The sequence below is a fragment of the Dunckerocampus dactyliophorus genome, chromosome 19 (assembly GCF_027744805.1).
Source record: "Dunckerocampus dactyliophorus isolate RoL2022-P2 chromosome 19, RoL_Ddac_1.1, whole genome shotgun sequence".
Lineage (NCBI taxonomy): Eukaryota > Metazoa > Chordata > Actinopteri > Syngnathiformes > Syngnathidae > Dunckerocampus > Dunckerocampus dactyliophorus.
The window spans coordinates 6,371,862-6,387,771 of record NC_072837.1 but is presented as its reverse complement, the minus strand read 5'-3'; positions in this window follow the sequence as shown (position 1 = coordinate 6,387,771).

The window sequence follows — 15,910 nt, the reverse complement described above, 5'->3', positions numbered from 1 at the left end:
AGGGGCACAAAGTGCTATTTAAATAGTTTGATGCCATTCCCAACAAGTGGCCTCGGCCAATCAGGGTGAGGAGAGAGAGAATGGTCGAGTTTATCATCCATAGGAGAGAGAGAAAGAGCGAGGCGGGTGGAGTATTTCCTTCAAACTCAACGGACCCTTGCTTCATTACAGATTACCATAACGAAATATGTTAATTAAGGGCATTGTCCTTTTAATGCATCATTGCATCTGCCTGTGATGTGTTATCGTCATAAGCAGTGTTCCAAAATAACATTAACACCAGTCTGTATTTACCTAATGCATGCAGGTAGACATCCATGTCACTAATTCATCTAAAATTAAGGTCTGATTAAATCCCATAAGGCTTAAAATGCATTTTTTATAGGTCAATTATGGAAGCACAGACACGAGAGAGCATTTACGGCTGCTGTTCTGTTTTCTACCACTAGGAGTCGACATGAGGTCACTTGAGAGTATATCCTCAAGGTGTTAATTTGATTGTATTGCATGAGTCCAGTAACTTACTGCCTCTACAAGAGGGGGTTTTGACTTTTTGATTCATTTTGACACCTGGGAGGATAGCAAAAGATGCACAAAGTGACCTACGCACTTGGCACGTGTCTTTTTGTAAGTAATATGACCAGTGTCCAGAGCTGCCATTGTAGCATGAAATGCATGCCAGAAGTGGAGTGAAGGGAAAGGTAAAACGTCTCCAGGTTGAGTTTTCACCCTGAGGGGTCCTGACAGAGGTCAGGGCCGAGCTGACTCTTGTGGTGCCTGCCAGTCTCGTGTCTGATGGGACACTTGGAGGTGTAGGGCCTGTTGTAGCCTGTGCAAGGACACGTGGTCAAGACCTCATTTAGCTAAGGCTAACTTGACCTGGCACATGATTTAACAACAATAGTAACACTTTAATAATTCTCTTGGGGAAATTCCATTTGTTTAAAGAGGAAAAATAAGTGCTCATACGTGTTGTGTAAGAAACGTTCCAAAGCTCATCTGTGAGCGTTTGCTTCGTTCAGCGCTCCAGAAGAGGTGAGACTTGTGGCAGGACAACTCAAAGCTGCCTCGTGATGGCAAGGCTGCTGCTCACTATGCCTTGCAGCAGCCGACAGTGTCTGATCCAGAACATTCTACAGTATAACTGAACATTTTGGAGTGGCCTTTTACTGGGGCCGGCCTGAGCACACCTCTGCAATAACAATGCTGTCTTGACATGCCATGCCTGTGAGGTGGATGGATTATCTCGGCAAAGGAATTTATATTTTATTGAGTGTAATTCTGTTTTTTTATTTTGCAGGATCTGTGTGTAAAAGATACTTAGTTTTTTTGTGTCATAATTAAATCACTAGAGAAGAACGATAGTAACGGTAATCCCTTGTTTTTCGCGGATAAAAGTGATAAGTGAATTTCAGTGAAGTAGGATTCCTTATTTATATATTTTTGTAGCATAGAAAACCGGTTTAGGGCCTTCTAAATATGTTTTTTTCAACATTATTAGAGCCCTCTACACATGAAATAACACCCCTAGAGTCACCTTTACCCTTGTATTACCCAATATAGTAGACATACTAACAGAAAATAAGCCATTTAAGACATACTGTAAATAAGACTCATGCTTGTGTGTGTTTCTGTAAATGTGTTCCGGTGAGAGGAGTGGTGGGGGGCACAGGAAGTTCAGAGTTGAATTTTAGCTTGACATGGGTTACGGTTGCAACAGCAGCCCGTGTCAGGGATTATTGTGTTTGTTGTGCGATCATTTAAACCTGCAATAAAAGCCCGTCGCTTCGGCGATCGAGTCTAGTGCTTGTGTGTAGAACACTACTTATTATCACAACGTCTTTGAACGCGTCTTCTGAATGCCTTGTATTTATAATTATTATATTTTCGGTCATTTAGTGATTTTTATGCTTGAAAATACTTAATTAAGGGAAAAAATACATAACATCCTCTTAGATATGTGAGTTTTTTGGACTAATAATTAATATGAAAGAATATATTTTGGAGAAACCGTGATAGAGTGAAGCCGCGCAATACGCAAAAATAATATTGCCTGTGCATTTAATATAGGTTGGGGACATTTTTTTCTATTTACATTCTTTCTTATGGGAAAAAAGTAACTTGAGGACGAGTGGTTTTCTGGAATTATATTAAACTTGAGATGTTCCACTGTACATAAATACAAGAATAATATATATGAGTGTGGTTTAGCCATGTGTTAGATCAGCATGTTCAGTGGAGATCCTCTGCAGAAGACTTCTAGACTCTTGAGCCCATCATTTGTGACCATCTCATAAATTACAGAATGCGACAAGACATCTATGCATGCAGCCTCCCAAGGTCAGTATAAACACCACACGCTCGTATGTTAAAAGTAGTAGAACCTTGCCTTCACTGTACAGTAGCATGTGCAATATTAGCAGATCTGGATACTGATGTTTTAATATACAGTATATAATACTCAACCTTTTCATTTCTCAGTAAATAATGCAAGAACCTTACTGTAAACTTGCATGCTCGTTCACATTAGAATTGTCTGAATTTTACAGTCACTGTAGTTGATTTAGCATCATCAATACTGTATGTAGAATGGTCATTACGGTAGTAGGGGTGACTTGTATGTAATTATGTTGGAGTAGGTCACACGGGTTGGGTGAAAGTTTGCCTGAGGCTCTGCCTTGCGTCACTTCTCCACATTCACAGTCAAACTGATGTGTATAAACACGGGGAGATGATTAAAAACAGTCCGATTACAAATGACGATGAAAAAGATGACACTGCATGAGTTACATGCGGTCAAAGCGACGTAGGTCACAGCCACAACGCAATGAGCACCCTCTGTGGTATTTCTATGATACAACTCAGTGGAATTTTCTCTCATCACCATGACTCTGCATAATACACTGTGCCCGTACCGAGTTTACACTTGCACGCATTTTGTCCCCGCAGTGGTACGCAATTTTGCAAATGTGTAGACTGTGCGGGGCTGCGTGCCAGTGCGCAAAGAAAATTTGTGAAAAATTTCTGTGAACGCACCGTGGTGGGTATCAATCTCATTCACGTGAACGGGTTAAGTTTTTCACCACCTTTCAGTCAGAGGGGAATTCTCATGTACTGATCTTTAGCCTGAATTTCTGTTAAGAACTCATCATAAGCGATGTCGGCAAATTCCCTCTCCCACACTGTTCGTGCCTTCTTTTTTCTAGTGTGTGCCTTCTTCCTGCTCTTTCCTCATTCTCTTTCTGCAGCTGCGAGATAATATAGACTTACCTTACTAGTCTGCAATGAGAGCTTCTTCAACATCTTGTACTGTAGGTCGCTTGCAAATAGACGAGTTAATGAAGCTCAGGGTGATGCCTGCTGTTGCGTGCCGTCACGTGGGACAAAGCGGGGCCAAATAATGCCAGGACTGCTTCACGGATGCGGGAAGTGGTGGTGACAATACCCACGTGGGAACAATGCGCGTCCTGCGTACGATGTCGCACACTCGACGTACTTGACTTTGGTGTAAATAAGTTATGCGGGAGGGTGGCATTTCGTGCCGATGCGCACCATTTTACCGTCACAAATGGCGTGCCATCTATGTGTCACAGCAGATTGCGGGACAAATGCGGAGGCAAAATGCGTGCAAGTTTAAAAACTGCATCTCATAGCGTCTTGGAATGTACTCCTGATCCAGTTTTATCTTCAGCCTATTATCAGGTCACGGTGTGCCAGCTTCTTTTCATGGGCTACTGTGTCATTGACATTCCAGAGCACAGTGGGAAGAGGCGGGTCATAGACATTGTGGTGTTATGAATCATCTGATGGAATTGCTGATTTGATTTAATTTGACCAGGCCCTGCCCTCTTGTCAGCATACTGTCCTTCTGCAGTAATAACGATCATATTCAATATCCAACTACTGTACAATGTAGTGGATCCACAATGCCTCAAGTACATTTCTTTAAAATCTTTGGTAGCACACTTCTTATTGCCGTGGCAACCTAACTTCACCAACTGCGCTCTATTTATTGGCTTGACTTTTTTAGTTTCTGCCCATTTTAACAAGTGACCACAGATGATTTAGCCATATTGTACTGACCAGCCAGGACACAGACGTGTTTCCAGTTCTGTGGTCATCACGCATCATGTTTATCCTCGTTGCCATTGATGGCAACCTGACTGTGGTGGAATCACAAAAAAAGCCAAAGAATAAGCAAAACCTGTGGTGTTAATCCTTAATGTGCTTCCCGAGCTGAAGTCTAGCAAAATGTCACACATCACATGACTCAACCTGTGAATGTTTGTGCAACATTAGAGGTGATGTAATGTAAAACAATAAAATGAACTGCTGCTTTTGCAAATACAGTTGTCCCTCGTTTATCGCAATTCATTGGTTCCAGACCCGTGATATGTGAATTACTGAAGTAGGATTCAATATTAATAAATGGAACAGCATAGAAAACCTGTTGATGACCTTCTAAAAATATATTTAACATTATTAGAGCCCTGTAGACATGAAAAACACCTCGATAGTCACCCTTATACTCATATTGCCTAACATAGTAGACATGATTAGCGATAATAAGACACAACTCACATCATGCACTGCTGCTGGCTTTGTTTACACCACATTCCGCAACTTGCATCCTCTGGGATCTCTGCAGGGACATAAGAGACGGCCGCAGCTTGAAGAATAGCAAGCTACCGAGCTAACTAGTTAGCCACCAATTTAATTATACTAAACTTAAGAAAGAGTTTGGAACCGAGTGGGGAAGAAAGGCAAAGTAACACGCCAAAAACGTACCACTTCCACACAGAATGGGAGGGGAACTTTTCCCAGTATGTCATGTCGGACTCTGCATCCATGGCTGACTCCATGTGCGGTGCAAAGTAATGTGATCATGTAATGTCTGATTGATGTATCGTTTCTGACGCCTAGTAACCAGAGTATTTTCAATATTTTTGACTAAAAATAGGCCATAGTCAACCATGAAACTAAATTAACCCAAAAAAATGCGGTAGAGTTCGAACCGTGATGTAGCAAGGGACGACTGTATAAGGAACTATTATACCCAATAAATAATAGCGCACAAATGCATCGGGCAGTTTAAAAATTCAACTTATTTTGTTCGCCATGAGCGCATAATTTATTGTGAATTTCCAACAGCGGCCATAGTTTTTTTACGGCCCTGCACACATTCCTCGGAATAACAAACACAAACTGTGGTGACCTAGGCTAAAGCGGCAATAAACACTTGTCAGCTGACCTTATTTGGAGATATAGAGAGGTCACCTGCCACGTACACATTCCTAGCATACTTCTGCAGTGTACATAAATATCCTGGGAGGCTTGTTCCTTATTCCTTGTTTATCTGTCTGAAAGCCGAGTAGAAATCACTCCTTGGGCTTCTTAGGTCACTCAACAAGAGACGTGCCAATATTTCTTTGCAGTCTGCAGGGGGGTGTTAGGTTTGTTCAGGCCTCTGTACAAAACATCTCTCACACAGAAGATGCTTGGAGCCTTGCAAGGACCTTGAGGGTCATTCTCACAGAGTTGAAGACAATGTTGAGGGCGCGCCCGGACCTGCAGGGCTAACATTTAGCAAAAACACTTTTGAAGCCTTTAACATTTGCATGAGCCAGGGCTCTCAAGCTCAACTTAGCTGGGGGCTGCTGGAGGAGTTTGGGTGTGGCTGGGTCGCATCGAGTATTCCACAAAAATACTCCAATAAAAATGACAACGGATCCAATCTTCTCGATCTCCATTAATAACAGTTCAGACTATGAGTGCATTCTTTAGAAAATGAACATATTTTTCCAGAACACAGGCTTCTCTTGCCTGCTCCTTGCTGCCAGAAGCCTGGCAGCACTTCCTCTTACACTAGGAGTGCTTCTGGCTTCCCAGCATGCCTTGCGGAAGTTGTTTTGTAAAAGGTTGCTAAAGTTCCGTATATAGAGTTATTTTAGCTGTTGTTTATTATTCCCCATAGTAGTAGTAGTTGGCATATGTGTGTTCGCTTGCCTGTTACATGTGTGCTGTCAAACTCGTGCCATGGAGGGCCGAGACACTGCAGGTTTTCTCTCCAACCAGTTTCTCCAGCAGGTGATGTCATTGATGGGTTCCTTCCCTCAAATTGAAGCAGGTGTTGATCATTAAAACCACCCGCTTTAGTGACCGGCCGGAAAGAAAACCTGCAGTGTCTCGGCCCTCCGTGGCACAGGTTTGACACCCCCTTAGTTAGTGTTCTGTCTTGTGACCCCCTGTTCATTTCACTGTGCAACAAGCTCACTGCGAGTTTAGGGTTTGCTGTTGCGTGCCCAATTAAGCAAGCAGAAGTACCACTGGTCATCTCTTGTGTGTCACCACAATGTCAACAATATTGATATAAAACACTTGACACTAAACCTTTATGTCAGCTATGTAGGCTGGGAGTTTGAGACCCCTGTGCTAAGCTAGCTACAAACCCTATTAACTTCACCGTTACATGTTCTTTATCCTTTTCCCCCTATTTTGAAATGGTAAGCTGGTAAATGTTAAACACAGGAAGTGAACAGACTGTGTTTCAAATCGTGCACTTCCACACTTACACTTCAATATGTATACCATATATACTGTGTACTTAGTTCCTAAGGAAAGTGTAGCGCTATGCTAAATAGATAACTGTCATTGCGCACTTTGTGGTTACTCCTTTTCTTCTCTCCTTTTTAATTGTGAATTGCAACCACTCTAGTTAGTTCCTCCTCTTTCGTTACGTAGCCAAGACAGAGCAGCGTCCGGGTACGGAGGGTATTTTGCCGTACTTTTCAGGGCGAACACACTTATGTACTCAAAATGCTAAGTGGAAGTGCGCGATGTGGAACACTGGCTGTCATTAATTGCTGAGACATGGAGAAGGGGTAGCAAGTGTAAACGTGATGTACGTCAATGTAACTTTGCTGATAAGCATGTTGGAAGTGAACTCACCCATTGCCATAACTAAGGTGTCCCCTTCTTATCCACACACATAGTTTTTTTACGTCACTGCAAGTACTGCACACGTCATATGGCCACGCACGCCCCACCCTGTAAATGTGTCTCCTAAACCCAGAACCTACCTGAAACCATCTTAGCAGACCTTAGCCCACCTGGATAGTCATCATCGGGCATCAGTTGTGTTATGTTAACACCGCGCCTGAAGGTCTCCACTGATCCCGTCATGGCCACCAGGTTAGGAGGTTCGGAGTGAGAGGAGCTTTCAGGAGCAATTTAGTGCATGAGTGAACAACTGACGCCTCAATAGATGCTCACTCTCAAGGGGAGGTGCTCTTCGTCAGACATTAGCGTCCCTGTCAGTAGCCATGGTGTGCCCTCGCCGTCGAACACCGCGCTCTTTGCCCGTCGTCTTTACATTAGGACGTGTGATCCGTGTTGATCCGGTTTGTTTGTCATTGAGTGTGTTAGCAGCAATTTGAACACATTTAAATATTAGATGGGTGATGCCTTGGCCAAGGAAGAACATTTCTTAGCTGCGCGACAGTTATTTGATGACTCTGCGTCACCATTCTCTTAACATCAGCAGTCCTCCTCTGTGTGCTGACTTTAGAGTCAGCCTCTATCACCAGGTCCCTGTAGTGTGTGTGTGTGTGTGTGTGTGTGTGTGTGTGAGTGACAGGAAGCTCTGTTCCGCTTGTGGAGCAGTCGTTTGGCACCGATTGTTGGCGGTAAAAATCTCTTGAACCCCAAATACAAGATGACCCATTTATTTCTAGGGGATAAAATATTGCCTATTGCAGCATTATACATGATAACGCAGCGTTATACATGATAACGCAGCGTTATACATGATAATGCAGCGTTATGCAGCATATTGCAATGTTATACATGATAAAGCAGCGTTATACATGATAACAAAAGGGTTATACAGCATAACGCTGCGCTATACACGATAACGCAGCGTTATGCAGCATAATGCAGTGTTATACAGGATGACGCAGCATTATGCAGTGACTGTTTAACTAGTCTGTTACACGCACTGTTCGGCACTGTTTAACTGGTTGTGTTACACATCTTACAAAATAAACTAAAAACACACAAACAAAAACCATCTAGCTAACATGTATGACTTAAAATATACACTCACTGAGGAACATCATGACCAGTCAGCAGTGCTACTATAATGACACCATTCTGTCCAATAACAGCAGAGGAAGGCGGGTCGTTCTCTTTCCTCTGTGACTTTCAATTGGCACAGAATGTCAACATCACATAGACGGGCTTAAGATAAAGAGATTAGAAAAAAAGGTCTGAGGTCCTCATAACAAACCTTCCGGAAAGTCTGCCAAAGCGCATTTACTGACTTTAAAGGCGTATTACAGCGAACAACGCAAGTTGGTTATTAAGCTGGAAGTTGGCATCATGAGCAAATACGAAACATTTTTTAAACCTGCTTAGCTCCCGAGGCCTAAAGTCTAGCTCTGTGTGGCCTGGGAAGAAATCTAAAACAAGCCCCAAATATTGTGGCACCTAATCTTTTGAAAAATAATCAATGAAAGACTAACCTTTCTTTTCTTTAAAATACTGGCTTTTTTGGCCATTTGTATCTGCAATTAATCCCACTTAAATGGTGATAAATACCTCCTCTTGAGTCCCAGTTGATAGAAAGCAGGTTTGCACCAGCAGCAGTGTTGATGAAGTTGCTGAGCAACGGTGCGATACTGAGCACTTGAGGGTAACGCAGGGAGCTGTTTCAGGGTTATGACCACAGACTAAGGACTCGAGCCAAACGAGAAGGCCTCAGATGTTGATATACACACAGACCACCATTGTCTTGTGTCAAGGATGACAAAAACATAGCATAAACTTTGCAAAACAGCTTCAGAATCAATTTGATGCTACGCTGCCTTGTAATAAGGAGAATAGCGTCTCTGTCATCGCCGCGGTGGTCGTCTGCTTTTCCACAAAAGGTTTCTGTCTACGCCGTTAGTGTTCTAGCCCCGACTGTAAAGCTGTGTCTGTCAATCACAAGCCTAAACGAAGGCGAATCAGCAGTGGAGACTGACAGTCACGTGAATGGCACACTTAAATATGAACTCCGCTAAGCTAGAAATAAAAGTATATTGACTGTGTGGTGGCACACAGGAGTGAAAGTAACCCAGTGTGATGTCACACACAGACACGACACCAAAATACGCATTTATATTCAAAGTTGCTTCACTTTACCAACAAAAATCTACCTGGCCTTAGTGCTCTATAATACCGTTGACAGTATTTGCTAGTATTTAGCATGTACGCTCATTAGCTTGATCGAACATTGGATTTCCTGCATAGATTCGCGACTCGGCGCTCGCAGATTTTTGAACAAAGCAGTATTTGTTCATTATACTTCACTCACGGCGCAACCAGAAATAACACAAGTAACAAACTATGCGGGTAAGAAACGCTTACACACAAATACACAAGTAAAACAATACTATTTTATTGTAGTTTACAACCCAAAAGGGATGCTGGGAAGTGTACACTTCCTCAACAGGAAGTCACCCGCTAAGCCTTGTGGGTTATATGGAAAATTGTTATGGATCATTAAGTGTATATGGTGCACATTCAGAACTGACACGCTAATATTTGTTGGTCATTAGTGTCATCTAATCAAATATGTCATTGATGATGAATGTGACAACAAAACCAACTGTGGGACCTTTGGACACACCTGCAGTGTGATGTTTAAGGCGCTAATGCTAGTGTCAATCACGGCACTATAAGCCGCTAAAGCATATGGGGTTCACTGAGAGCATGTCAGGCAAGTTGACTTTTCACCTTTCCTCGGGGTACACCTCGGGGTTATGTTGTGACGGCAAAATAGCTGTGTGATTTTACAAGTACTCACTTGACCGTGTCATGCCGATATGCGACAGAAAGACATGTTTCAAGCGTGCGGCGGGCCTACGCAACCTTCGATTCGGTGTTTGGAATGGCGGTTTTAAGACACTAAAGCTTTGTTGAATCAGTTTATGTCCTGCGTAAATACCACAGTTGGTTCCGCGTCTTCTTGGCGTGTGAGGCACAAACAAGACCGCCTGCCTTGGTTGCGTTTTAAAAATTCGGGCGCCTCGGTGTCACGTCCATGGAGGTCATAAGTTCAGTGTGTCATACTGAGTATGTCCCAGCGAGATCCATTAACTTCACACACATACACATACAGTAGGTTTGTTATGAGTCATCCTTCCCATCTCCTGCCCGGGACGCTGCGCCGTCTATCCAAGAATTGGCTGAAATCAAATCGGGCCAACACACCAGCAAACCGTTCACAGGAAGTTCCCGTTAACTGGGAACAAATATAGTTGGCTACTTTGCGGATTTCACTTATTGCGGGCTATTTTGGGAACCTATCAACAACACTGTACACAAACTGCCTATACTTCTCAAATATTGTTCCCAAATCAAAGTCTGTGTTAGTGAGCATTCAGAATTCCTCCACCTCACACGTGTGGTCTGTCAAGATGCTAATTACACGGCATGATATTTGCACAGGTGTGCCTTAGGTTGGCCACAATAAAAGGCCACTTCAAAATGTGCCCTTCAAATTGTGCCATAGGAGGGGACGTGTGGCCAACTTCAGCATGGGTCTGTGCGCTCACACTAGCCAAACGTGGTGGGTCTGTGCGCTCACACTAGCCAAACGTGGCGGGCTTTAGGTGCCCAGTGTGAGTGCACCCTAAATTGCATTGTTTGTTTGACTGTAATTGTTGGATGGTTTGTAGCATGATGCATTTTTACAAGGTTGCTCCTGTCTTCAGTTCCCTATGGAGCGGGGGGGTCCAAAGTGTAGTCTGGGGACCATTCGTGGCCTTTTTTTTTTTTTTTGCTGGCGGCTAATTCTGAAAATATAATTTAACACGGAAAAAAAAAAAGATATTTAGAAAATGCTAAATCATTTTACGCGAATAAAGTCAAAATATTAATAGAATTTTTTCAAACGTAATACCATGAGGAACAATAACGTCATTTTAGCAGCATAAAGTCAAAATATTAAAGGAAAAATTGTATTTTGTAAAAGTTGTAATATGATGAGAAACGAACCAAAAAATTAATAAAGTTGTAATTTTGGATAAATTTGTTGCCGAAAAAGTTATAATGTTTCGAGAATAAAGCCAAAATATTAAGAGAAAAAAGTTGTATTCTAACGAGGAAAATAAATCGCCATTTTATGAGAATAAGCTTGTAATATTATAAGCAAAAATAACATAATTTTAGTGGCATAAAGTTGAAATATTAAATATTTCAACGTCGTAATGTTATGAAAAACAAAACAAGGAATACATTTCAAATTTTGGGAAAATTACTTGGCGGAAAAGTCATAATATTAAAGGAATAAAGTCATAATTACGAGAAGAACATCCGTCCATCCGTTTTCTATACCCCTTAATCCTCATTAGGGTCATGGGGGCATGCTGGAGCCTATCCCAGCTGACTTTGGGCGACAGGCGGGGTACTGGACTGGTACGAGAAGAACAATTACTAGAAATTAAATGAAACCCAAAAAAAAAACAACAGCAAAAATGGAAAAAAGACCAAAGTTCAAACAAATAATACGCTTTTTCACTTGTATCACAGAGCTGGGATGCAGTTTTTGTTCTTTGCATCAGTATCTTAGCATCCTTTGCTGGAAAAAGTTTGGGCACCCCTGCGATACAGGAAGCAAGTCACACCATACTCCATAAATATTTTTATGGCCCTCTCCAAAACCCTCAAGGGGCCTGTCAGTTTCATCTTATTTAAAGGAGTCTCCCGAGAAGCAGCTCTCTAAACGCATCCCTAGTCATGATCTCCTGGCAGGCCCCCCCCCCCGGCGTCAGACCATTCCTGAATGGATTGTCTGCCGAGCGCTTTATGGCCCCGCATCTCTCTGCAGCGGTAGTCAGGGGGGGTCATTCATGTTTGCGTGGATATCAGCGGGATTTACGACACAATAGCCGTCGAGTCGATCCACAACGTGTGACACGGGGTGCAGCTTGAATTTGTTCAGTCAGACGACCCCCTCCGCTTTTTGTCAAGCCATTTAAAGGCCATTTTTGTGACACAAAAAGAGCACATAATTTAAGGACCCAGGGTGTGAATTTTGACACGGGATGCCATTGGTGGGATTAACCTGATGCACGAGGCAACCCCCACATAAAATGAACTTTAAGGGAATCCAAATGGTTTTAACAAAGACGCATTAACTTATGAACTAAATTGTGGCAAAACTGTGCCTTTTCGCCATTGGATGATCATTATGTGCAAGAATTACTCATTATCAATTACTCAAAATCAATAGAATGCGCTACTATCATATTTGTTATGTTTACAATTTAAATTCAACATACAGAAGATATTTAAATTTTTTTTGTGTCCTTTTGAACCACTTGATGATCTTTATTTGCAACGATTGCCCATGTATAAAAATAAATAAATAAAATTTGATTCAAGAAATAAAATAAATAAATAAAATAAATAAATAAAATACCATTTTAATTCATATATACACACGTATACATACAGTACACTTTTTGTGGCAAAAAGATGGAGTTAGGATATTTCAGCAGCCAAATTCCGTAAGACAGCAATTCATAAAAATGTATAATTGAAAAAATTTATAGTTTTAAATTTAATTGTATTTATTTATTTATTTATTATTTTATTTTTATGTTAATTATTCTATTAATCCCACAAGTTTGTCTTTTTCTCCTAACTTTAACATGCTGTTTCCAACTGTAATCATGACACGCACAATTCCACTTCAAGGCCTTGCTGAAGCACTGTGATGTAAAAGCCGTATAAATATGCATATTTTTCCTATTATCTCAATGAATGTTCTTAACCTTCCAGGAAAAGTTGAAAACACTGATAAAGTATGTCGATAGAGGACCAAACCAATAGAATCACATGTTGAAAAAGTGTCATTTTATCATTTTCCTGGAGACTTGCTGACTCTGCCAAGGTGTTTCTCAGTATTTTCCTTCAGCAAAGTAACTGAACAATTGTGTTTTAATTTCGCCCGTTCTTTCCATGCTTTTAACGTGGTTAAGGAAAAGAGGAAATAAGGTTTAATCCAAAACGTGGGCTAAAGCTCCTTGAGTAAATATCTGAAGAGCAGTCAGCGTCCCTGACATTAGAACAGCATGACGTGTCTGGAAAGAGCCGAGCCTGAAACGTTGCCTACCAGCGCCATTTGCGCTCCTCTAATCTGCATTGTTTAGATGTTTTTCCTTAGAGATGTCAAAATAAACAAACTGCAATCTTCTTCCTCAAGGAGAAACTACGGAGTTGGAAAAGGCCTGTCCTTGTGGCGATAGCATGAAGCGGCTCTGCAGAATGTAAAACACGTGTTATCATTGCTAGATAGACACTTTGTCTCCCTTTGAAACATCACCTGAATCCTATCATGTATTTGATACAGGTGTTTGGATACACGTGATCACAACGCAGGCTTAGAAAATGAGAGATTTCCTCCATCAGGTAACACGATCGTTTGTTTGGGTCTGGAGCGCTGTTTGCCCCCCCCCCGGGAGCCGTCCTGTCTGTCGCAGTCATGGTCAAAGAATGCCTGCTGATTCTCAGGGCAGGAAAATCTACTCAGATACGGTTATTAGCACACATCCTTGCTCTTACGTAAGGTTATCGAACATTTCATACACAACGTAGCTAATGTAGCTTTGTAACCATTCAACTGTACTTGAGGCAGTGGCCGGATACCGATACCGCTCATCCATCAGTGAAACCGGCCGATACCGATCACGTAGATTTAGTGTACATATTTTAATTTAGTATTGGCTACGTCAGTGGTCACCAGCGTTTTCTCTTGTGAGGGCTCTGGGCACCCTGGACTGTTCACCAGCCAATCGCAGGGCCCGCAGTGTCCTCCTGAATAAAATGAGTGTCCTCAGCATAGCCAACACATTTATACCAAGAAGTTCATACAGGAGGCATTTGTTTTCTCCCTTTGCTGTATGTTTGGATATCTTGTCATTCTGACTTGATGCGTTCAATGCAGCATGGTGTTTACAGTTTCCTGTGGTGCTATTTTGAAGAGGGGAAAAAGCCATGAGAGTGGAAAAGCGTCATATATAGCGCCCTCGCAACTATTTCCAAGTACCTCCATAAAGGGGATTATGTCACGTCCAAAGGTCTTGAAAGTGCACATCCTTGCGTAACGTGGCTTTGAGGATCGTGCACCTGCAATACCTCCACCATTGGTGGATGGACGAGCTGCCTTGTTGCACAGCCAGCACATACAATACGGGCTCCAGCTCTTCTGTGTACCCCGCCTGTCGCCCGAAGTCAGCTGGGATAGGCTCCAGCATGCCCCCGCGACCCCAATGAGGATGAAGCGGTATAGAAAATGGATGGATGGATGGTATATCTGTTTGTCTGTTTGTGTTCATCTTCAAAATAACTTGAAAAGTTCTGAACGGATGTGGATGAAATTTTCAGGAATTGTCGGAAATGGGATATGGAAGAACTGATCAAATTTTGGAGTTGATCCTGATCACCGTCTGGATCCAGGAATCTTTTGAAAGGATCCTTTAACATTGCAAGATAGGACCATTTTCGGCATTTGTGCACGTAACTCCAGAACTGGTCGCAGAGTGACATGGGCTTCTGTCTCACTTGTTCCCTAAGCAAACAATTGAACATTTCGTCTACACCTTACCTGGATTCTCACCTAAATCTAATGGGTTCTTCCCATGCTCCTCCCCTTAGCAGTTTATCAGACTGTTTTCGCTGCTTAGTTCAGTACTGCTGATGATCTAACAAAAGCAAAATAACCTCTTACCTATTGTTTTTTGCACTTGGTGGAGGTTGTAGGTATACAAGGCCATCTTGGAAGAGACAGGATGGAAATGCTAGCAAAACATCCTCCTCATTTTAAGAGTCAGACTGAGCCATTATGGTTTCATTTGAATATGAGCCAACATTTTGTTGTGTAATACACGCCCCGACTGACTGAGAATGCCATTCACTCAGTTGAAAGCCTGTCTTTTGAACGTGTTCAATATCCCTAAAGGAAGGAATTATTCCCAAAGCTGTTTCACATGCGGCCCAAGCAGGACTCTCTAGCAAGCTTCTTTAGCTCTTTGCAGCAGTAAGACGGAAGCAGAAAGCAGAGGATAAGTAAAGCCTCTTGTTATGAGACTATGTGGGGCTGCAGTTGCCGTGGCAACAGGAAAAGCGTCATCTTGTGGGATGACTCATCTCAGCCTCTAGTGGTGGAGGGAGGACATGCCGCAGACTGCACTGGATACTGGATTGTCTTTTATCCTTGGGCAGGGTGGTCTCTCTTGCTGGTGTTTAAATAATGCAGTGCAGCATGCGACACTTCTCTTTCCACCATAGAAAAAGTCTCTATTAGTGAATTACGAAAATAACAACTAACAAAGGGCATGTGTTTTTATGCTTTTTTTTTGTACTGCAAACTGCACTTGAAAGAAGCTCTAAGAGCAGACCAACAATAGACGGAAGACTCATCAGATGCTATCAGAGAGGAAATCAAATGCCACTTCAAAACACCCCACCGGTGTTTTCTGGATGGGAGCAGGAATGCAAAGAATGTCAGATTAGACACACATCTCAGACAATCTTTATCATGTTTTCATTGCACATGACAATGGATAGATGTATCGTGAAGTCATGATTTTGCCTTTCATAGATGACGCAACCACAACGGATTTGACATAAAACAATGAAAGTGGCGTATGCCATTTAGGAATTACAGCCATTTAATGCACAGTGTCATGTCTTTGGGTCAATTAGAGCGGTTTCATATGATTCCTGAGTGGATTTAAAATGTGTAAACGTGTTCATAGCTGGTAAATATGTTTAAAGTGTATAGTAAAAATGGTTAAAAGGCTATGATTAAAAAGTTAAAAGTGAGACATCTTCTCCGAAAAGCATCGTTCCAGTGACAGCA